The sequence below is a fragment of the Pleurodeles waltl genome, chromosome 3_1 (assembly GCF_031143425.1).
Source record: "Pleurodeles waltl isolate 20211129_DDA chromosome 3_1, aPleWal1.hap1.20221129, whole genome shotgun sequence".
Taxonomy (NCBI): Eukaryota; Metazoa; Chordata; class Amphibia; order Caudata; family Salamandridae; genus Pleurodeles; species Pleurodeles waltl.
This window is the reverse complement of record NC_090440.1, coordinates 97,885,969-97,910,605: the sequence shown is the minus strand read 5'-3', so window position 1 is coordinate 97,910,605 and position 24,637 is coordinate 97,885,969. Positions and strand designations below refer to the sequence as shown.

Below are 24,637 nucleotides of genomic sequence, written 5' to 3'. Positions count from 1 at the left end.
TGGCTCTGGCGGTTCTTACCGCCAGAACCTGGCCGGCGGGAACGGGCGTCTTGGGGCCCCTGGGGGCCCCTGCAGTGCCCACGCCCATGGCATGGGCACTGCAGGGGCCCCCTAACAGGGCCCAACTAGGCTTTTCAGTGTCTGCGATGCAGACACTGAAAAGCGCGACGGGTGCTGCTGCACCCGTCGCACGCCTTCCACTCCGCCGGCTCGATTCCGAGCCGGCTTCCTTGTGGAAGGCGCTTTCCCGCTGGGCCGGCGGGCGATCTGATTCAGATCGCCCGCCGGCCCAGCGGGAAAGTCAGAATACCCCTCGCGGTCTATTGACCGCGGGGCGGTATTCAGGCGGCTTCCGACGGGCGGGCGGCAACCGCCGCCCGCCTAGGTCGGAATGACCACCATAATATCTTAAAACAGAAATAAAAAAAGATAAACAGGGAGGACCAATTTTCTTCTCCAAATACCAGTGGCAAAACCATGACAATTTACTTTTGTGATGTGGAATAACCAAGCCCATCAACATTCAGTCCTGCAGTTTATAGTAAGCACACATATGATGGTTTAAATTTTGTTTTTGAGGGAGCAGGTAACTGATTGTAACATGCAGCTGAAGATGACAGCTTCCTTCTGTTTAAGTGGTAGGTGAACTAGCTCCATGAATACTGGTCCATTTAGTGGACAGGGACACAATAACTTGGGGTGACAAGAATCACGTTTATAAATACTTGGCAAATAGGAGGTCTTAAAGGAATGCATAGGGTGCTTAACAGACTCATATTCCCTTCTCTTTCTGGCAGGGTCCTGCACACTTGAGGAAGTCAATCCAAGAAAACAACATATTTGTTGAGTAAAGGTTATGGAAACTGCTTCATTATAAGGGATGGAGATAGCAGATACAAGGGATAAAAGTAAGAAAGATGACACAAAGAAAGTGGCTCAAGAGGGAAACAAGAGGGGCGAAAAAGGAGAGTAAATGGATGAAACGGAGGAAGTATAGGGGAGGAGAACAATAAAGAGATAAAGAAGTACATTACAAATGGCTTCTCAAAATCAGAATGTACAGTATCCACTTTCTGTAATGATTTTACCACATATGCAGAAGTGACCATTTTAAATTGGGCTGTATATTCTATTATCTATGTTTATTAATTTTACTCCATTTTTTCACACCAATGTTTTTTGGCCATATTTAACTGTCCATAGACATGAGTGGCTTTCTGCCTGTTAGCAACCTCGACTAACAGCTAGTGAATATAACAGCTTTCCATTTATGTATTGTATTGTTAGGTACTGTTTAAGACAACCGTCAGCGTTGTTTTTTTATCTCACGCAGGATGCCTTATTGATGGCAGCATCTCCCATGCCAGAGGTCTAATGTTTTACTGTGTGTGCACAGTACTAATTGATGAATTCATATGGAATTTATTTTAATTGAAATCTGTGCCACATTTATGTATTTTATTTACAGATGAACATATGCTGTGGATGTTAATAAAAGTATGCTTCCAAGAGGGATTACTCGTAAAAGTGACATAGTTTTCCTCATTTCGAAAAAACAAACAGTTAAGATATTTCATGAAATTTTTTCATATGCCGAGTCGTGTTGAAATTCTTTAGAATTTCTTGATTATCCTCACAAAAGAAGCAAGAAAACTACAATTACATATACCTAAAAGACAGCAAGAAAAACGTTATAAAACCTACCAGAAAGGCTAAATTATATTCTACAGAGGGTTCAGTTAAAGTGAACTGGCATGCGTAGACACGTGAGGCTAAACACATGGAACTAATTCTCCAGCACACTGATCAGTTCTGAAAAAAGATGAAGTTGAAAGAATGTTCCTTTCATTGATGTACTCAGCCAATAGCTTTACGATTTACGTGAGGAACAGCAGAACTGAAGAAATGTCTTATGTAATTCAAATAAGAAAATAAATATCCAGGGCCATGAAGGGGGCCTTCCAGTCATTTATCATATAAAACTAATTTCTTGGCCATGCATGGTATGCTTTATTCATCTGATAATAAGTGAAGCAATTCTAATTTAACTATGCTAATAATTTAAACACCTAAAAACATACTGTGTCTCCATCATGAGGCTTTGGAGAGCAGCTTCCAACATGGGGCCGTGGATCACTGTCTCATAAAATGATGGCCTCCTTGAAGCCCTCGGAAATGTATTTTCTCATTTAAATTACAAAAGTCATTACGTCAATTCTGCCATTTCTCACTTAAATCTCAAAGGTATTGGCTGACTACATCATAGAGACCCATCTTACTACTTCATCTTTTTTTCTCCAGAACTGATCAGTGACCTGAAGAATTAGTTACACATCTTTAGCCCCACATGCTTGGCTATGCATGCAACTTCACTTTAACTGAGTGCTTTGTAGAATATAATTTTCTCTACATACCTTTTTTTAGGTACATATTAGGCTGTCTGGTAGGTTTTTATATCTTTTTTCCTTGCTTTCATTCCAATATATATTTACATATACCTGTATTTGTCGTGCTTTTTGTGGGGGATACTTAAAATATCTGAAGCATTTCAATATGATTCAGCATATGAAGAAAATGTCATGAAATATCCACAGAATGATTTATGCTATCAAGAACAAAACATTGCCAGAGACGATCATGTTTCTTAGGCAAACATTTATCAGAAAAAGTGGTCCTCAAATAAAAAAAAAAGTCATTGTGGCTGGAAACTCATACAGCACTCCTGCAGCAACTTCGGGGGTGAGTAAAAAACAAGAATGGAGACAGACACACTTTTTGTTCTTTTTTTAAATGTAAAGCATTTGTTTTATGTAAAGTCTGACCTTTCATCAACTGTATTAATTTAGACTAGTCCTAGAGCACCTGATCTATATCACAGACTTTGCAATATATTAAATATAGATTTCTCTAACATGTTGGAAAACGGTGTTCTGCATTTCAAAGCAATACTGTATGTATTGTATGTATGTACGCTGTCTGAAAATGTATACACTTTTGTGATCTTTGCAACTCTTTGGATTAAGTGGTTGATCTGTTTTGTACCTATTGCATTGGAAGCAGTTGGAGGTGCTACAGGCGAGGATTAGCTCCCTATTAGTCATCTTTTGATAAATGGTTTATAGTGATTATTACTGATGATGGGAGTGTCTTTCCTGACTTATAAGGACATTCAACACAATTTCGTTTTATACCAGAGCACAGCAATTTCAATAGTAAACAACCTCAACTGTTACACTATATAATTATTATAACGGAGATACAATAATTAAAAATCTATTAAAATTACACATTAACACTTCTTGGGGTACCCAAATTAAAACCTTAACAAATGAATACGCCATCAACATTTAAAAAAATTAATACCAATTAAATAGGATGGGTCTAAACTAAGAGCTGAAATTGGATGAAAACCGGTTTAGAAATATTAAGAAAAACATAAACAATTATTTGCTAATACATCCTCCCAATTTCTACAAACCAATTCCTTTAAATGAATGGACCACAAGCAGAAAGAAACAGGTTACATACAACATGAAGATGTCTCGCCTTCAAAGAATAAATATATGTTTTTAACTTTAAAAGTCGTAGCTGGGCAGGAGTAATGAAAATGGTACAAAGGTGATGTTTAATCAGTACCACACATCTGCATTACAATTTGCATTCTTTAGTTGGTAATACAGTTTCAAAGAAATTAGTATTTACATTGACAAGGAACCCAGAGTCTAGTCTGATATCAGCCAATAGCAGCGAGCATAAAACTGAAAAAAAACTGGAAGGGTTACTCCTCCAGCTGCAATTCCACTACTTCTCATCTCATTCAACAATCTCCTAAGTGTTATCTTAGATGAATTGCGTTAGATAAAATGTGTAAAAGTAAAACCCAAACACACATTCAGTAAAAGGTTCACTCCCAACCTCGAAACAACCTTTATAAATAGCTAAAGACCATGTAGAGGAAAACCTACAATCTGACAAATAATGCAATTTACTTGCTGGAACAACGGAAATCTAACTTTCTATTTCTAACGTGCAAAGCAAAAATTATTATTTTGAGAATAAACTCACATCAAGAAACATGCTTACAGAAATTTTCCTATCAACTCCATTGCTAACTCTTCCTTCTCTATTAAGGAAATAACTCATTTGAAACTCTTAATGGATATACTCTCTGAATTGCTAATAAAAGAAACAAGCATGTGCAATGCAATGGGTCTCGCGTTTGCTTGAGCTAGAGTAATTAGCATTGTAAACTCCTAACCAGACATTTCTTGCCACATGAATTGAAAAAGAAAATGAAACAGTTTCACATACTGAACTGGACTTATCTTGACATATAAAATGAAAAGTAAAAATTTCACATAAGCGATCTGACGGCCACCATCAGTGCAAAGCTGACACACAAAGGGAAATAAAAGTTCACTCGCAGTGAAACCTATCAGCAAAAGTGCAATCATTCATGTAACCTGCAAAAGAACAATTATCTACGTAACTGGCAAAAGTGCACTTAACTATGTAACAGGGTCGATATTATGCAAAGCGCTCGACTTCTGCCCAGCGAGATCAGGCTGCGAAAAAAGAGAAAAAGTAGTGCAGAAACCGGACGGAAAACGTGGAACCTCATATGTTTCCAGAACTTGGTCGCTGCGCTCGAGGAGGGCTAAATACCAGAAAAGGCATGATGTATGTATGCCTTTCGCTATTGAAAGCAAGCAGATTTTAAAAGGCAAGCCCACGAACCAATGAAAGAGACTGACGTAACATGGGCGTGGTTTGAAGCTTTGCGCTCGCCCCTAAAAAGATCAGGGGTAATTCTGCCTGTAGAATCACTCCTAATTTATTAGTTAACTCTTTACAGAATCTAGAAATCCTCCCTATCTTCTAAAATGTAACTTAATAAACATTAAGGACTGTGAAAAATGAATACAAAGTAGCAAGCCCTCTGGATTTCCTGATGGTTTAATTCACAGATTTTTCTGGAATGTCATTAAATATAACACATACTTCACTACATCACAGGTATTTTCATTTCATAAATAGCCAGTAACATTGCACCTGATGATTTTTAAATATTATATTATACACGTATTGTTGAAGACACCATCACTACATCCCACTGACCACTCTAACTTTAGACACATTTCTTTACTGCCCTAAAGCTTCAAACTGCTAGAAAAGCAGTTGCTAAGCAAGTCACAGAGACTAACCAGCTCCTGCATCGCATGCAAACCACCTTTAGGTCTTGCAGGACACTGACCTAGTAGTTGCTTCAGTAGTGAACAATCTGAGAATTAAGGTAGATGAGGGGGTCCTGATCTTTTTGGACCTCTCTGCCATCCAGAAACGTCTGCAACGAATTCAAAACGCCTCCGCCCGCCTCATCCTCAACATACCCCGCAACAGCCACATCTCCGCACACCTGAGACACCTGCACTGGCTTCCCGTCAGCAAAAGGATCACCTTCCGACTCCTCACCCACACACACAAAGCCCTCCACAACAAGGGACCAGAATACCTCAACCGCCGCCTCAGCTTCTACGCTCCCACCCGTCTTCTCTGCTCCACCAGCCTTGCTCTCGCCGCCGTCCCTCGAATCCGCCGCTCCACGGCGGGTGGGAGGTCCTTCTCCTACCTGGCGGCCAAGACTTGGAACACCCTCCCCACCATCCTCAGGACCACCCAGGACCACTCCGCATTCCGGAGACTACTCAAGACCTGGCTTTTCGAGCAGCAGTAACTCCTTCCCACTAGCGCCTTGAGACCCGCACGGGTGAGTAGCGCGCTTTATAAATGTTTATGATTTGATTTGATCTTTAATGCCTCCATACTTTTACATCGCATACCTATTCCACAGGAGCTATTGTCTATGCAAGGATTTCTTCTTCCCCTTCTAATAGACATTAAATTGTCCCACAGGGCTCATTTCAATCCTTTTCTACTGAGCAGTGCTTGGGCGTCCCTCAAAGGTCTCACAATTTCACCCATACTATTTAACTTCTATTTACACCCACGAGCTGAACATTTACAAACTTTTAACAAGAAAACATACCTTTGTGCAGACAATAGCCAAATTATCCTCAACTTACATAGCATCATTTAAGGACTCCCCTGTTGGTCTTCCATCATCTCTCAAATCTACCCAGAAAGGGATGGCCAACAATTTTATAAAACAGCCAGTCTAAACCGGACATCTTACCAGTTTCTAACAAACTTAGTCCTTTGGAAAAAAACCTAGGGCTACTTACTTCAGGAACCTATTTCAACCCAGTACAACCAGCCAGAAATCTGGATACCATACTTGACTCCCAATTGACCCTAGACCCATACTGCTGCAGACACCAAGTCCTGTTTTCTACTTTAAAAACCATTTAGAAGATTTTACCATTTTTAATATTTGCTCACACAATCCAAATGTCCAATGTCTATGTCGAATCAAAATGGTGCTTTCCCAATGCAATCTATCGTGGCCTCTCCGAGAAAACCATCTTGGAGTCAGGCTATTCAGAAGGCTTCAGTTTGAATCCTATTCAATTTGAATACATTTGATCATGTCTCTGGACATCTTAAATGCATGATTTGTCTTCCGATCACTAAAGAAATCATGTGCAAATCTGCTTTTTATCACCATGGGAAGAGTCTGCCCTTCAATGCAGCTAAATTTTAAATCACTCTCCTATTCACCTTTTGTGATCTAAGAATAACTTGGAATTTTCCCAAAAGGAATGTAAACTCTGCAAATCGGGAAGCATATCAATATAAGTTCAGGAAACTCTTTTACGGATGCCCCTCTCTCCAGATCAAATCAGAGGCCAGTCTTAAGAGATTCCGTAGGCTTCTTAAAACATGGCTTTTTAACTAATGCATCAGACCTTTCTCTCTGTCAGTTTTGACTTCCTTTTTGGTGACCTTCCATATCGTTCCGGAAGACTCTACCCACACGGGATGGAGCACTCAAGAAAAGTCTCAAACAAATAAATCAATAAAGAAATAAATTATGTTAAAGTACAAGTTACTTACCTTCGGTAACAAAATATCTGGTAGAGACATATTTTAGTTGCAGATTCCTTACCTTAGAATTTTCCCCCAGGCGTCAGAGTGGATCCGGAGATATTTCTTTGAGCAATACCCTTGCGCGTCAGTAGGTGGCGTTGGTCGAACCCGCAGGCGTCGTAGTCGTCGTGGTCACCGTGATGACGTCAGGAGTAGTACATAGACGCTGCCCTCGCGCAGTGACGTCAGTTTCTTTTAACGACTTTCCAAGCCAGAGCGCAGAGCAGCTAAGAACACTGAGCTTGGTGCGCCAGAGCTAAGGACCTGAAAGAGGGAATCCCTGTCGCTAGAAATCAGTTTGCAAGCGGGGAGGATGGGTGGGCGGTAAGAAATCTGCAACTAGAATATGTCTCTACCAGATATTTCGTTACCGAAGGCAAGTAACTTGTACATCTGACAGAGACCTCTAGTTGCAGATTCCTTACCTTAGAATACCCAAGCAATGCTGACCAAAGTAGCCGTCCCAACGGACCTGACTATCCAGGCAGTAATGCTTAGCAAACGTGTGCAGGGATGCCCACGTAGCTGCCTGACAGATATCCAGGACAGGAACTCCACGTGCTAACGCAGTGGATGCCGCAGTTTCTCTGGTAGAATGAGCCCGCAAGCCTTCAGAAGGTTGCTTTTTAGCCAAAGCGTAGCACATTTTGATGCAAAGAAGCACCCATCGAGAGATTGTACGCTTTTGCACCGCCTTCCCTTTCTTCGCACCCACATAGCCAACAAAGAGTTGATCGTCCACCCGGAAATCTTTAGTACGATTGAGGTAGAACGCCAACGCTCTTTTTGGGTCCAGACAGAGGAGTCGCTCCTCCTCATAGGAAGGATGTGGGGGTGCGTAGAAGGTAGGCAAAGTGATGGACTGGCCTACATGAAATGGTGTAACCACCTTAGGAAGGAAGCAAGCTCTAGTGCGTAACACCACTTTGTCAGGGTGTACAGACAAGTATGGAGGCTTTGAAGAAAGGGCCTGAAGCTCACTCACCCTGCGAGCAGAGGTGATAGCAATGAGAAAGACAGTTTTGAAGATGAGGAGCCGCAAGGGACAATTATGCATTGGCTCAAAGGGGTACACATCAAGTAAGTAAGTACAAGATTAAGATCCCACTGAGGCATGATGAAGGGAGTGGGAGGAAATAAGTGGGTGAGCCCTTTTAAGAATCTACTCACAATAGGAGATTTAAAGAGGGAGGGCTGATCAGGAAGCCTAAGAAAGGCAGAAATGGCAGACAAATACCCTTTAAGGGTGCCCAATGCAGAGCCCTGCTGGGCAAAAGAAAAAATGAACAGAGGAACCTCTGAAAGAGGGGAAGAAAGGGGGTTAACAGGTTTGTTGCTACACCATGCCACAAATTTATTCCAACAACAGGCGCATACAGTTTTAGTCGATGGACGCCTGGCTGCCAAGATAACATTACAGACTTCGGGTGGAAGGGCAAATGCCGTCAACTGTTGCCGCTCAATCTCCACACATGAAGGCGGAGGTTGGACAGGTTCGGGTGGAGGACCGTCCCCTGCTGCTGCGACAGAAGTCTGCCTGAAGAGGCAGTCTGAGTGGAGGATCGATGGACATGCTCAATAGCTCTGGATACCACACTCTTCGAGCCCAGTCCGGAGCCACCAAGATAACTTGGGCCCGGTCGTACCTGATTTTCTTGTGAACTCTGGGCAGAAGAGGGATAGGCGGGAAGGCGTGAAGGAGGCCAGAGCTCCACTCGAGACAAAAAGCGTCTCCTAGCGAGTGCCGCCTTGGAAACTCCAACGTGCAAAATAGCTGACATTGTGCGTTCTCTGCGGAGGAAAACAGATCTAACCAAGGCTCTCCCCACTTGAGAAAGAGACCGTGAACCACCTCCGGATGGAGATGCCATTCGTGATCGACAGTGCGTTGGCGGCTGAGTTCGTCTGCTCTGGCGTTGAGAGAGCCCGCCAGATGTTGAACCAGCAGGGTAATGCCCTGATGTTCCAGACATGTCCAGAGGCGTAGTGCCTCCTGACAAAGGGTCCAGGACCCCACCCGCCTTGTTTGTTGGAGTACCACATGGCGGTAGTGTTGTCTGTGAACACCTGCACCACCTTCCCTTTGAGAGAGGGAAGGAATGCTTTCAACGCAAGCCTGATTGTCCAGAGCTCCAGCATATTTATGTGGAGTCCCGACTCCGGCGTAGACCAGAGGCCTCTGATCTCCGCCTCTCCCATGTGGCAGCATCACCCTAGAAGTGACGCATCTGTCACTATAGAGAGATCTGGTTGGGGAAGGGAGAGGGATCTGCCATTGACCCAATCGGGATTCGAAAGCCACCACTGCAGGTCTTTCGCAGTCCCCTCCAAGATCTGAACCACGTCAAAGAGATTTAGCTGATGCTGCGCCCACTGGAGCTTCAAGTCCCACTGCAGAGCCTGAATATGCCACCTGGCATGTGTTACTAGCAGGATGCAGGAGGCCATGAGGCCCAGCAGCCTCAGAGTCAGTCTCACCAAAACCCAAGACCAAGGCTGAAAGATCGGAATCATAGCCAGAATGTCAAGGACTAGCTTTTCGGGAGGATAAGCCCGAAACTGCACTGTGTCCAGAACAGCTCCGATGAAAGGGAGCGTCTGAGAGGGAGTCAGGTGTGACTTCGGCACATTTATAGTGAACCCCAGCTGGTGCAGGAGGTTCGCCGTAGTAGGAAGGTGGGAGACAACTGTAAGGGGCGAAGGCTCCTTCAACAGCCAGTCGTCTAGGTAGGGGAAGACTGAGACCCCTAACCTGCGCAGATGAGCTGCAACCACCGCCATCACTTTTGTGAACACCTGAGGGGCGCTGGTAAGGCCGAAAGGGAGCACGGTAAACTGAAAGCGCTTGTGACCTATCACGAATCGTAGGTAACGTCTGTGGGCAGGCAGGATGGGGATGTGGAAATAAGCATCCTGGAAGTCCAACGCTACCATCCAGTCTCCTGGGTCCAAGGCAGACAGAACCTGAGACAGGGTGAGCATTTTGAACTTCTCCTTCTTGAGGAAGTAGTTCAGGTCCCAAAGATCTAGGATAGGACGTAAGCCTTTGTCCTTCTTTGGTATCAGAAAGTAGCGGGAATAATGACGACGACCTAATTCCGGCACGGGGACCCTTTTTCTATAGCTCCCTTGGCCAAGACAACTGCGACTTCCTGGTGGAGAAGCACCAAATGATCCTCCGGAAGATGATGAAAGGATGGTGGCATGTGTGGTGGTGCAGATTCGAAAGGGATGGAGTAGTTCTTACGAATGATCTGCAAAACCCACCCGTCCATGGTGATATGTTACCAGTGGGGCAGGTGATGGCGGATCCTGCCACCAACTGGGCGGGAGTGAGGGGACGGACTAGGAAGGTTTGGAGGCTGCAGCGGGGGCAGAGGTGGACTGGACAGACCTCTGGTTCCCTGTCCCACGGCCACGTGGGATTCCGCGTCCACGGCCAAGCATAGGCTGTTCAGCGTGCATGGCACGGTGGCTGGGTTGAGGACTCGACAGGGCGCCCCTTCCGTGTCCACAAAAGGGACGAAAAGCGGACTGTGGTGGGCCTGTGGTGGAGGAAAGACCAAGGGACCGAGCCGTAGCACGGGAATACTTGATTCTCTCCAAGGCCGAGTCCGCTTTGTCTCCGAAGAGACGGGTGCCATCAAAGGGCATGTCCATGAGTGACTGTTGGACATCCCCCGAGAAGCCAGACGTACGTAACCAGGCGTGGCGCCGTAAGGCCACTGTCAACGCAACTGATCTGCCCAGAGAGTCGGTCGTATCCAGCCCACAACAGATAGTGAACTTTGCTGCGTCTCTCCCATCTTTCACTGCCTGGGAGACGATAGCACGGGCCTCCTCCGGTATCTGCGGCAGGATTTGCGCAACCGTATCCCACAGTGAGTGTGAATAACGGCCCAAAAGACAGACATGCGGTGTTCACAGACCGCAGTGCTAGGCTGGAGGAAGAAAACAACTTCTCACCCAATTGTTCCAGCCTTTTGGATTCCCTATCCAGGGGTGCGGAAGGGAACACGCCAGAAGAAGAGGAAGCCTGGAATACAAGACTCTCAGGCGAAGGATGTTGGGACAGGAACTTTGGGTTGTTCGGCGGGGGCCGATGGTGACGAGCGATAGTCCTGTTCACAGGAGTTCCTGTGTTGGGTTTGGCCATGTACCCACAAGGACATCAGTGAGGGCCTCATTAAATGGGAGAAGGGATTCCGAAGTAGAAGCCCCAGGCTGAAGCACCCTTGTCAGGAGATTAGACCTGACTTGCACAGTAGGTACTCAAGGCCAAGGACCTCAGCAGCCCTACTAACCACCATACTATAAGTAGCTCCCTCCGCCGTAGCCACGGTAGGAGGAGACAGCATGCCAGCATCAGGAGAAGTATCCAGACCACTGGCTTCGCACAAGTCCTGTGCCCAGTCCATAGTAGGGTCATCCTGGTATTCATAAGGGTCCAGGTCCCTCCAATTTCTCCCTGTATTCGTACCCATAGGAAAATGGGTCTGAATCTGACCTCGGGCGAATAGGGCCCACCGAAGCCCATGGCGGCGTCAACCAACGCCGCTCTGACTCTGAGTCTTCGGGGATGAGAATTGGGTCGACGTTGATAGTGGGCACTACCGACGTCGGGAGCGTCGATAATCGCGTCTGCGCCGGGGAAGGTCTCGATGGTGCGACTGGCGCCAGTGCGGATCCGCGCACGGATCCTATGCGACCTCGGTGGCTGAGGCCGAAGCCATCGGTGCGGAACCCGAAGGCCCCTCAGCCGTACCCCTTGGGCCCTAAGGCACCGTATTGGGGTCGGCACGCCCAAAGATGAGGCGCATGGCCTCGTAAAACTCTTTAAGTTGGGCAGGGGTCGCACCGGCTCTGGGAAACTCTGGGAAGCGCGGAGTTGACCCAGATGTAGGCTCCGAGGACGGAGACTTAGTGCATGGACACTCGTGCCGCGTTGCGTCGGCCAAGCGACAGAGTGAAGTCGGAGAGCGTTGGGACTTATTCAACTTCTTCTTCTTCTAACCTTGACCCGAGGACTTCGAAGAAGATGAGTGGTGATGACTCCACGACCGATCTCGAGACCTTTCTCTCGAGCGAGACCAGGACCTACGCGGAGTCGAGTGCCGGGCCGCTATTAGCTTTAGGGACCGATCCCTCAAAGCCTTCGGGTGCATGGCCCGACACTCGGAGCACGACTTCGGGTCGTGGTCGCGCTCGAGGCACCACAGGCAAACGTGATGAGGATCCGTCACCGACATCGTCCGATGGCAGTCCTCACAAGGCTTGAACCCGGTCTTCGGGGACATTCTCGACGCACCAAAGTCGTACCAAAAAAGCTCAACAAATCAGTCGAATTCAGCCAAAAAATAGCCTAGGGTAGCTCTCTCCGGATCAGCGCGTGGCGTGGAAAGAAAAGAACTGACGTCACTGCGCTAGGGTGGTGTCTATGTACTACTCCCGACGTCATCACGGCGACCACGATGCCTGCAGAGTCGACCGACGCCACCTACCGACGCGCAAGGGTATTGCTCGAAGAAAAATCTCCGGATCCAGTCTGACGCCTGGGGGAAAATTCTAAGGTAAGGAATCTGCAACTAGAAGTCTCTATCAAATTTATATAATTAACTCTAATTTGATGACACTACTGTACCTTGAAAAGTAAACACTTTTTGTTTATTGTACATTGATATGTACCGCAAGACTTTTTCCTTAGACATCCCTAAGTCTTAAATACGTTTTCCTACAGAATCATTCATTGTTTCGTTGACATTTTTTGCTTTCTTTATTGTAGGTTACTTAACTGCTTCTGCAGATTGCTGTCTAACTGAAAACCGACACACAGGAAGGCAGTGGATTCACAAAGGGCAACATGTCCCATAGCCAAAATATCAAAGACGCTATGTTAAGGGTGTATGTCACTGAGGAACACATGTAGAAGTGCTGGCCTAAATCGAATGATGTAAAAACTGTGAGATACTTCTTGGTCGCAGAATGGGCCAAAATAATCCAGAAAAGCTAAACCAATGTGACAACATACTAAAAATTAGGAATAACATAAACAGTGCTTTGGTATAACACCCACTTCTCCCATATTCTACACATATATTCCTTTGCAGCAATTTGAACAAAAGGATAAGGCACAAACAATATTCAATAACAGATGTATCTAGAGATTAACTCCCAGAATACTGACTCAACACAGTTTTTCTACCGAGGCAGCACAAAGGAGTCTTTTCATATGTCCCTCACAACTTACATTTTTTTTATTTCAACACTTTTGTGTCTTTACAGTGAAGAATGTAGGTTGCCACAAACAAGAGAGAGAGAGAAACACTTCAGGAAAACTCCACAGTATTTCCATCAGAGATTAAATACATTTCAAGTTATTTACCCAGCATTCAAATGCCTCTGGGACACTGCGCTCACTGCAACTCTAAACCTCTCCTTTATATTCCCTTCCGGCCCTTCCGATAGGTTTCATTCAAACTGGATTTTAACAGTTCAGATTCTTATGCAAATGAGCTAAATGTGTTTCTGCCCAACTAGACAAAATCTGGTCCCTGCTCTATTGTCTAACTTTGAGCTGAATGGTTTGGGATGTTACTACCTGGCCATTGGGGGCCTCAGACATGGAAGCCAAGCTAATAGGGATCCTAGCTGTTTTCTCGGGATCCCAGCAATGAACAAATGAGGTCACTTTGAGGAACATCTTTCATCTCCTTCTCAACCTAGGTAGAACCATGGTTCCCAGTGTCATGTGCCATAAGCCCAGTTATTGTAATGGACTATATTAACTAAGTGGTCAGTTGCAGAGCCTTCAAAATAAGGCAGCTTGTCTAGTGATGGAAGTACATAAGCACACATATTTGGTCCCTGTACCCTGTGAGGCATTGCAGGGCATTCAGTTTAAGACACTTTGTGTAACTCATTAGGGTATCCAAGGTCCTGGCCTTTACTGCACCTAGAGGTTTACCCTGTATAAGCCTTCTCCTCAACATGGGTCAGGAAGGACAGACTAGCTTACTGTTTAGTGCCTACACAAAATCTGTACATGTTGTCCTGCAGTTATAAAGCAACATGACTGTGTGGTACTTGATCATGCCCAGAAGGTTTAGGTATCACACTTTACTGGCCAAATCTGGTGTAATTAGAATGACTTGGGTTTGGTCTTTCCTGATACTCTGCAGAGTGTGAGGCAGGAGAGGCTGTGACGAGAGGCATACAGAAGTCCCCATTTCATTACAGCCAGAATGCACCTCGTTACACATGCTCCTATGAGTGCAGTGTTTGAAATTAAGCTTTCTCAATGGTGGTCGAAACAATCAACCCAGGGTTCTCCCCACTGGTACAAGACACCCTGCACTAACTGTGCATGCAGACCCTACTGATGGTCTGACACACTACGCCTGCTCAAATCATCTGCCCTGGAATTCAGGGATCCTGCTGGGGCACTGGTGACCATGACGACGCTCAGGCACTGCAGTCATATGCAGAGACACAAAGTATCCTGGAACTATCGACCCCCAGAACCTCACTGGTGCTTATTGCAGTACCACATGGCAATGCTACTACACCAGAATCACCTTAATGGTCGGCAGGAAGGCCTTCAGGGCCAGGTGAATGTTCTGCAGCTGCTGCAGATTGATGCTGATCTCCACTAATCCACTACAGATGTGATATGTCTGTCACCACTCTCAGTTTCAGGTGGGGGAAAAGAGTGAGGCCTGCTGCTGGACAAATTGCAGCTGATCATCTACTGCAGATCCTGAGCTGTTTGCTCTGAGACCTGGATGACATTGGAAATGCAGCCCTGATGCAGGACCTCTGTGATTTTAGGTTCCACTGCAGGGCTCGCAGGTGCCCCCTTGCACTGTTGCCAGGGAGGAGGCACAAGGATAAAAGACCAACAAGCAGCCAGCTGTCATGGTACATTGACTCCTAACCTCTAAAGATGTGCAGCCCCCACCACCATCACTTTCGTGAACACCCAGGAGGAGCTGGTGAGGCCAATGGTGAGCACATATGAAACTGAAAATGCTCATGGCACAAGTTGAAACACAGGTAACATCTGTGGGCCTGCAGGATAGGTATATAAAATATGCATTGTCCAAGTCCCAGAACATCATTCAGTCACTTGGTTCAGAGTGAATAGGTTCTGGGAAAACGTGAGCATTTTGAATTTGTCCATTTGTAGGAAGGCATTCAGGGGTAAGGGGTCCATGATAAGTCTGTGGCCCATCCTTCTGCACGAATAATGGGTGTTGAAGTGAGAAGACCCATGTGTTGGACGTAATAGATTGCCAACCAAAGAGGATGTGCAGGATCCTCCCTTCTACTGGGTGGACACGCGCCACTAAGCGCAAACTAAAGCGATTTGTTGGCTGTTGCTGTGAGGAGTTTGAGAACTGAGGCCCCTGATGGGTTGAATGCTGTCTGCCAGATCCACAGCACCAAAAAGCCTGGGTTGCCCGTTGTGATCAATGGCTGGTAAGATTCTCTCTGCCCTCATCCCCTGGAGAAGCTTCTAAATTTTCTGAACTGGTGAGGAAATGGAGTAGCACTTGCCTAAAGCCCCAAGATAGCTCTGCAGCTCTACTGTTTTTAATGTGTTCGAAGGCGGAGTCCACCTAATCTCCAAAATTGGTGAGATCCATCAAAGAACATATCCATCATCAAAGTCTGAATATGGCCACAGAAAGCAATGAACCTCAGTGAGGCATGTCTGCAGAGGACAAAACTGGTACCTACCATACTGCAAAAGATGTCTGTTGTATCCAGACAGGCTTGAATAACATACCTGGCTGTGTCCAGTCTGTCATGTATTGTGTGGGCCAAAGACGCCCTAGTGTCCTCCAAGACTGCCGGCAAAATCATGCTGGCCATGTCTTAAAGGGCATGAGCGTAGCAGCCCAATAGACAGACTACATTAACAGATCACAGCTCCAACTTGATGGCAAAAAACATGCGTTTGCCAAAGGAATCAATTATTTTGGTGGAGGACTGTGCAATAAGATTCTTAGAGTAGATGCTTGTGAGAAAGTCCAGCTCACCAAGCACCAGTCAATGACATCATGCTACATGCTGGCTAACAAACAGACAAGAACATGGTTTCAATGAAGTGGCCCTCAAGGTAGCTATGAGGGCAGCACTAAATGGAACTGTTGCTGGCCCAGGCTGCAGCATTTCATCAATGCATTTGTCTTAGTCTTAATATAGGGCAGCTGTAATTCTAGTACTTTGGCTGCCACCTGACCCACTGCTGAAAATGAGGCACTTTCTTCCATTGGAGTCCCAATTCTGTCTTAAGAGAGGTATCCAGCTCACTGGCATTTTGAAGATCAAGGTATATGGCATCATCAGTGTGATGAGGGGAAGCAAGCAAGCCTCCTGACCATCAACATCTCGCTCATTATCAATTTCCTATGGTGCACTCTCCTCTAGCACCAGATCAGAGTCAGAGCCAGAAACATAATGGAGCCGCTTAGAGCTGGTGTGGGGTACAGGCAAAGGATTAGAGTCAGGGTACATGACAATGGGTTACGCCTTTGAGATCTCATACAGCAACATCAGTTCAGGGTCTGACATCAGTGTGGGCACTAAGTCATCCTCTGTCAGCGGCTGACTGTAGGAACCAGCTTGTATGGTGGGGCCAGAGTAGAAGTCTCTACCTGAGTTGATACAGGCTCGGTACAGGTTCCAAATCAACAGAGCACACCAGGAAGGAACCAGCTGGCACCCAAACTAGAAGGCCTTATGGTTACATGGGGCCCAAATGGGGGCCCCAGGCAGCCGCAAGAGCACTGATAATCTGCAGCATGGCCTCTTCGAAGGCCTTGATCTGCTGTGTGGTTGACGACTGCCCAGGAAACTGAGGGCACATCGGGATCAGCTCTGTGGCTGGTGACATCAATGGAGTGCAACTGACACCTCAATACCCTAGTGCCTTCTCTTTGGAGTTAGTTTTTCATGCTTGCGTTTCGACTTGGATTTTGACTTACAGGAGGACTTTGAGCGAGGAAGTGGAGAAGTTGCAGGAATGGCCCTGTGACCATGACTTATAGCGGGATCTGGGCAAGGGCTGTGATTTCTTGTGTTCAGAGACACAACTTCACTTGCCTGTCTCAAATCGTCTTTGAATGCATAAATGCACCCTGATCAAACAAGTCATATCCTGGGGTCAAGCACCGAAGGAACACCTCTTGGGGATCCATGAAACGACTTCCGATTCCTGCAGTCAAGGCTCAGCTTGAGTACTGTTGTTTTCAATGGGGACATTGTTTCCTAGCACAATGTGGAAAAAAGGCAGAGAGCAGAGCTCTGGATCGATGATGTAAGGCGTGGAATGAAAGGAACTGCTGACAGCCTGCCGGGGGGACCCTTAAATTTGGCTCCGTTCACTGGATTCGTGGTGGTAAGGAGCCAATGTGAAGCAGTCTCATGCAACCTTGCAACGCATGTGAGCACTGATACAGAAAATCTTAGGATGAAGTCTGACTGCGTTTTTCTTAAGATAAGGAATTTGCAGTTAGAAGCTTTCATCAGTAACTAACAGTTTAGATATCTCCAGTAACTATCCTTCTTTAATGGCTCAACTGTGCCTAATACCATGTCAGGAACAGCTCCATTATCTTTTAAGTTAACTTCGTGATATAATATGTTTATTCCCAGAATCAAAAAATTAGAAAGATCAATCGTTGGACCTGGCCCTTTTACAGGGTCATTCCACAGACTTTTCCCCTTTTGCCTCCTTATTTTTCTGACCTTTGTTGGCACTGCTAACCAGTGCTAAAGTGCATGTGCTCTCCCTTGTAATATTAGTATGATTGGCTTATACCTAACTGGCATATTTAATGTACCTATAGGTCCCTTGTAAAGTGGTATCCCTATACCAAGGGCCTATAAATTAAATGCTACTAGTGGGCCAGCAGCGCTGCTTGTGCCACCCACTGAATTAGCCTGTCAAATCTATCTCAGGCCTGCTAGCGCAGGGCCTGTGTGCGCAGTTTTCTGCCACAGGGACATGGCATCTAAATTTACTTGCCAGACCCAGAAATCCCCTTTTACTACATGTAAGCCACTCCTAACGTATGCCCTAGCTAGCCCTATGGGCAGGGTGCCATGTATGTAGAAGGAAGGACATGTGCCAGGTTGCGTGGCCTGTCCTGGTAGCGACAAACAGCCTAACTTGGTGTCTCACTGCTGTGAGTGCTGTCTTCTCATAGGATTGCATTACAAATGCCCTGCCTTATGTGTAAGGGGTATTGTCTGATTTATGAGGGGAAGGGTAGGCATGTTTGGTATGGTTGTGATAGTGGTGAGAAATGCTGCTTACTGGTGTAGGTGTATTTGTTATTACTATTACAGAAATGCCACTTCTAGAAAGTGCGCATTTATCTTTGCTCATGACTCTGGTGTTTTTGCAGCTTGCCTCCAATCCACATCTGGGCAGACTGACAGTTGGGACTTTGTGCATACTTTTCAGACAGCCTGTACACAGAGAGGGTGGAGGTGTCACAGAGGTGCAACTACTTATTGTATAGTCTTCCTGGACTGAGAGAAGGGAGAGGTGGGGCACACCTGCATTTGTAAAGGCTGTGCCCTAGCCTCGCACAATGGGGTCGTTTACCCCCCACTGATGTTTGGAGCCTGTGCTGGAAGAGAGAAGGGGCACTCCCAGACCCAGTTGTAACTGGTTGGAACCCCCTCTCCTCCTCACTGTAAAACACACTGTGAACTGAGTTATAAGTACAGGGAAATTTTCCCCACAATTTAGACATTCTTAGGACTCCAGAAAACTTACCTGGAATTCGATACAGGATGCTGTTGAGAGGACTCACCAGGACCACCTTGGACTGCTGCTGCTGTGCTGACCTGTGACCTGCCTGGTCACTAGGAGGAACTGCCACTGCTTGCATCCACGTTTTGCGCTGGCCTGTAGCTGGATGTGCCAGCCCTGTGCCCCTTCTTCATTTGTGTCTCCAGAGGCAGGGTGTTGTGGCCACAGACCCCTGCGCCTAGGGGGGTGCCTCCTTGGCCTACTTTGCGCATCCTGCACACTCTGGTTGCCAGAGATCATCGCCGCAACTCGGGAGCTTGTTTATGCTTCCTGCACCTAAAAAGCGCTTTCCTGGTTGCAGTGATCACCGCCACGGTCCGGGCATCCTTAATCACCAAAGCACTCTGACGACGAAGAGAGGAGCCAGCGCGCTCCTCCCAGTGCCCCCGGTAACCCGGCAATCCTGTTGCCCAGGAGATCACTGCCGCAACCAAGGAGGCTCCCAATCGGCTCCAGAGAGGAGCACAGCGCGCTGGAAGAGGCAGCGGCCTCTCCCCTCTGTAGAACGACAGCCACACCGAGGACGAGGGCGGCTGCCTCCAGTATTGCAGGGCACGGGCAGAGAGGGACTTCCTTTCCCCCCGGCCACTGCCTTAGGGGCACGGACGCCCCGGTGAGCTTTGGGCATTTAGGAGCCCACAGGATTATTGCAGCCTCTGTGAGGAGAGCAGGGCTGAAACCTCGTCTCCACTTTCCCGGACACTCACAAGTGGGGCAGGAGCCTCGCCGGGGGCCCCACTTGTTAGTCTTTTGGCCTTGTTGTTGCTTGCGCTTGCCTGGCCCCCCCACCTTTGTTGGAGGGTGAATAAAGGCCGGAGGGGGGAGGGGGAAGGCATAGAGGTCACGGGCCGCAGGAGGGGCCCGTTAGGAAAACCAGAGAGGGTACAGACCGCCCCTCTCCCCCAGGAGACACACCTGGCCCCCGTTTCACCCATAAGAGCGCTGGGGGCCCCCATGCTCATCTTAAGGCACTAGGAGTGCCCTATTCCACCAAATAAGGTACTTTTGGGGACACTGGGAGGGTGGTATGCTCCAAGCTTGTTTTTATAATAATATATATTGACTATATGTTCCTATTATGGGCATGTTAGGCTGATGTATGTTTATTTGATCATGACTTGCCATATAATTTTGTAATGTTCCTTTTATGGACATATAGGATATTTTTATGACAAGTGCATACATTATTTACGGTAATTCCTGACTACTACTTATGTTGCAGAATCCTGAGTACTTACGTGTTCTAATGTGACAGCTGCTTATCCCTGCAGAGTATTAGTAACTTGTGTAACGTTCTGACAACTGCTAAGGTAGCAGGATATTACTGACATGTAATTTTGGTCTAATTATGTTTTGTGCAATACAGTTTATTTTTACAGAGCTCAGTGTTGTGTTTACTTTGTGGTGTATATTTTGCGTCACATGTGTTGTGTGTGTTGTGCAAACGCTTTACACTTTGCTTCTGGGTTAGGCCTGACTGCTTGTGCCAAGCTACCAAGGGGGTGAGCAGGGGTTATCTTGGACGTGTAACTCCCTTGCCCTGACTGGAGTGGGTGGGTTTTGCATGGCTTAGGTGCATACCCTAGCGAACCAGAAACCCCATTTCTAACATCAATCATCAGATTACTAAACGTGAACAAAGTAGTAGTAGGGTCAATAGTGAACTGGACTATATAACCGCTATCTACTCAGCCTCATTGAAAATGATATCAGCTGGCTCAAAAAGGCACAGAATTCAGTTATGCGCCTTGACACTGGGTTCGGTTTTGGAGAACACAGCTATGAAGTTACATATAACCTCCACTGACAAACTGTGGATAACAAGCTCCTTTGCAGAATTATTTCTGGTAATCCGATATGTGCAGAGATCTGCAACCGATCTCCTTACTAACAAAATCAAGCCCTTTTGTTTCTGAAACCAACAAAACTAATATTAGAGAATAAGGAAGTGGCTCTGCAAGAATTCATATGGAGCGATAATCTATTTTAATGTGCATTATTAGATCACTTATTAGGAACTGGAATGTAAACTCGAATATATAGCCATTGGTGGTTAGTCAATTTATTCACTCTTCATAAAAACAGCATTTTGTCAAGAAATGCTGTACATATCAACATGTTTTGTAGTTTCCAGCTCAGACAGAAGCTGATACCATAAATGGAATGGTGTTACTGAGGGTGGCGAGTGTCAATGCAAAGGCAGACTACAAAAATAAATTACAATATGTATGTTCACAAACATGGTTTACATTTACATGCAGACATATATGAAGAGGCAGATGGGGGAAAACAAAATGGTTAAGAGATTAGTTTACCATTCCTTCTTGTTTGACAAGTTGGCTTTCAAAGGTATTTTAAAAATGGAGTGGGAGTAGATGGAGTGCTTACTAGTCAGAAGGTAGGAAGTTACAATGAAGTACCCAAACCAAGTCAAACAACAAAAACAGTGAGAGTGGTTTTAGGGGTGAATACTGCAAGGGGGTTGAGGGATAGCTAGTGGATCAGGATTTTGGCCATGTGGTTATGGGACTGTGACTATATATTTTCCAGGACTAGGACAAAGTAGTTAATACAGGGCCCTTTTTCTGATAAAGAGAAAACACTGCACAGGGAGGCCACCTGTTACACTGGTTGCGCTTGCAGAAGACTAGTGCACAGACCAATGTTTTGGCGGTGATGAAGAACAAGTTACTTACCTTTGATAACACCTTATCTGGTGGAGATAGTATCTAGCTGACATTTTGATAGCCTTGTTTGGAATCAGTTTTTCATGCCTGCGTTTTGACTTAGATTTCCCATTCACCCCGAGAGCTAACCCATAATAAAAGGGCTCAGAATCCGATCTAGGAGGCAAAGCTCCTACCGGTGTCAAAATCTGCTTCGTACTGAGCCCGTCCGTCTCCATATCAGGGATTGCTATGTGGATGGTGCCTCCTGTGGGCACGGATGGTTCAGGGCTTTTTGGGAGTGTCCAGAACTGGATCCCTGGGTGCCTCTCGGTGCCTAGGCCAAAGCTGCCAGCACGAAACCTGAAGGGGCTACATCCAACTCCGCAGGGCCCCAAGGAGCTCCAGCGGTGTTGAGATGCCCAAAAATGAGGCACATGGCCTCATAAATCTTTTGTAGTTTGTCAGGGGTCTCGCCGGCTCCCAAACTCAAGAAGGCAAGGTGTCAGCCCTGGCGCAGGTTCCGCAGAACGAGGCCTAGAGCGTTGACGCTCCCTTGTCTTGTGGGCTGAAGGACGAGGGGAAGTTAAAGAACGATTCAACTTCTTCTTACGCCTCAACTTTACTGACCGCCCTGAGGACTTGGAGTGGGACGACGACAATGGAGGACTCCGCGACCAATCCAGGGACCTTCGTCTCGATTAAGATCTCGATTTGCGCAGAGTCGAATGTCGGGCCGCCATTAGCTTCAGGGACCACTAACCCAAAGAGTTCGGATGCATGGTCCAACACTTAAGATTCGGGTTGGGGTTGTGCGCTAGGCACCAGAGACACATGAGATGTGGATCCATCACAGACATCGCCCGATGACAGGTGTCACAGGAATTGAAGCTGGTCTTTCCGGAAGGCCTCCTCAACACACCAGGAGTAGAACAGTTGAAAAATGTTCGACAAAAAGTCCAAAAAAACAAAAACAGTCAAAAAATGTCTTAGGAGTAGCCTTCTTTGGATTAGCACTCGCTGGCGTGGAAAAAAAAGAACTGACATCAGCTGGGGTGGTGCGTATGTGGGAATCACAACATTATATCTGGTGCAGATGATGCCGACAACTGATGCCAAGCCGATCGATGCCACCTGACAGCACACAGGGGCACTGCTCACAAAAATGTTACGAATCCAGTCTGATGCCTGGGGAGAATTCAAAGGTAATGAATCTGCAGCTAGAAGTCTCTATCATATTGGAATGGTCAGGCAAATTTTGCATATATTCAGTAGTTGAGTTCTAGAAGCAGTAGTGCAGTTATTTTGAAGGACTCCAGGCACAAAGCAGTGTTGAAATATGCACCTAGGTTTCAAGCCAAAGAAGTAAACTGTATTACTTATAACTCTTTCAGAATGTGCTCTGTGCTTAAGAAGCCTCACAAACAGTATTTCCCTTTCAGTGATAGTACCAATATGAGTGAATGGTTCTGTGGTGCTGGGTGAACTACAGCCACTGTGTTGGCTGGTGTTTTATTGCAGTGTGTGGGAGGAAGTGTTTCTAGTTCAGTACTTTAGACATTCACATATGTTTATAACAGTGTGATGAGACATGTAAAGGAGAAAGGCTCAACTGTAAACTAGTAGTTGCTTGTTCATCCCGGTGCAGAGCCACTGCCCAATGCTGACAACGTTTACAACCTTAAAAGTAGGGGGAAGAAAATCACCAAACCCACTAGTTGTGCATGAAGATGTTCAGTTATTAGATCAGCAACCTTAGCAAATACTGCTGGATGAATATCAGGTGCTTTGCTCCGTCAGTGAAGCACACAATATGAAAAATGAGGAAGAATACATATTACAAAACAAGAATTAGAAACATAGGCTAACACACGAGCCACTGCTATTCTATTTCTCACACATCGACAGCGCTCACAAGAATAAAGCAATAATGGTTCCTGTAAGTGATATGTAGTTAAACAAATTATCAACGTAAGGAAAAATTCTCAATACAACATAATAGAAACATCAACCACATACTGGAGTTTTACGTATAACCAGGACACTCTTCACATAGTTTAAAAGGCAAATGTACTTTAGGTAAAAGGTATGGAAATGTAATAAATATGAGTAAAGTTATGAAAATGTGCTGTCAACGCATTGTTAGTACAATTAAACTGCTATCTAACAAAAGACACACGTATGGGTCATTAGGTGCTGAGGCACGCCTTGTCACATGCCAATATGATGTACTGGGTGAGGCGGGAGCCTGCTGACAGCAACTCATCACAGCGCGTCCCCATGACTATAAACATGTTGCTCATAGGAGCGGCAGCATAACAGAGAAGCAAGCATCTGTCCCGTTGCTTCAAAAAACAAGCACTGGCAAAGCAAACAGGCCTGCCATTGGCAACCATGCATTTTTAGTTAATTATTGTATTTTTTATTTATTTTTGTAAACATATTCAAAAACAAAATTGTCAATAGACCCAGCAGCTTCGGTATAGTTTTTCTAAGTCCTTCTGAGACAGCTGTGCACATACCTATGTATAGCCAGTCAATGGCTTAAGAGGGCTGACCCATTATCTTCACTGAGCGGTATGGAGGGCAGAAGCAAAATGTGACTTGCACCTTAACAGACCAATGGATGAAAAGAGTCGACCGAAAGCCTCTCTATGCATCTATAAATATGTGTTGATAATATGAATTTTTTGGAAACATGAGACTGGAGAAAAACATGTACAGATGACTATAGGCCAGACCTTAAAACTAAAGTATGCCTGAAGCTGAGAGTGAAGATTCTGTGCTCGTGGCACGACCTACACTCTTACTGCAGATACTGATTGCGAAGTCGCAATGTGCGACTAGAAGAAAAACCGCCTCACATTTGACGTGGGCACTGCACCTCTCGCAAACGTCCAGTCGTAATTCAGTGAATCCTGGCCCTGTAATAACATCAAACTATTAGGCAGAAACACCTGATGAATACCAAAAAGTAAGCACTTCAGGAATGAGCCTTCGCTCAAGAAAAAAAAACGTCCGCATTAAGCAAAGTAATATGGGGCCACATGTTGTAAAGTCCGATATTGTGACTCTGAAATTGCGAGTCAGTGCGACT

General features: G+C 45.9%; 1 protein-coding gene across 2 annotated transcripts in view; it reads right to left on the bottom strand.

Annotated features, from left to right (window-relative positions):
• The window catches only part of PRMT3 (protein arginine methyltransferase 3), a 739,945-nt gene that overhangs the window by 179,014 nt on the left and 536,294 nt on the right, over positions 1–24,637 (bottom strand). The window lies entirely within an intron of this gene.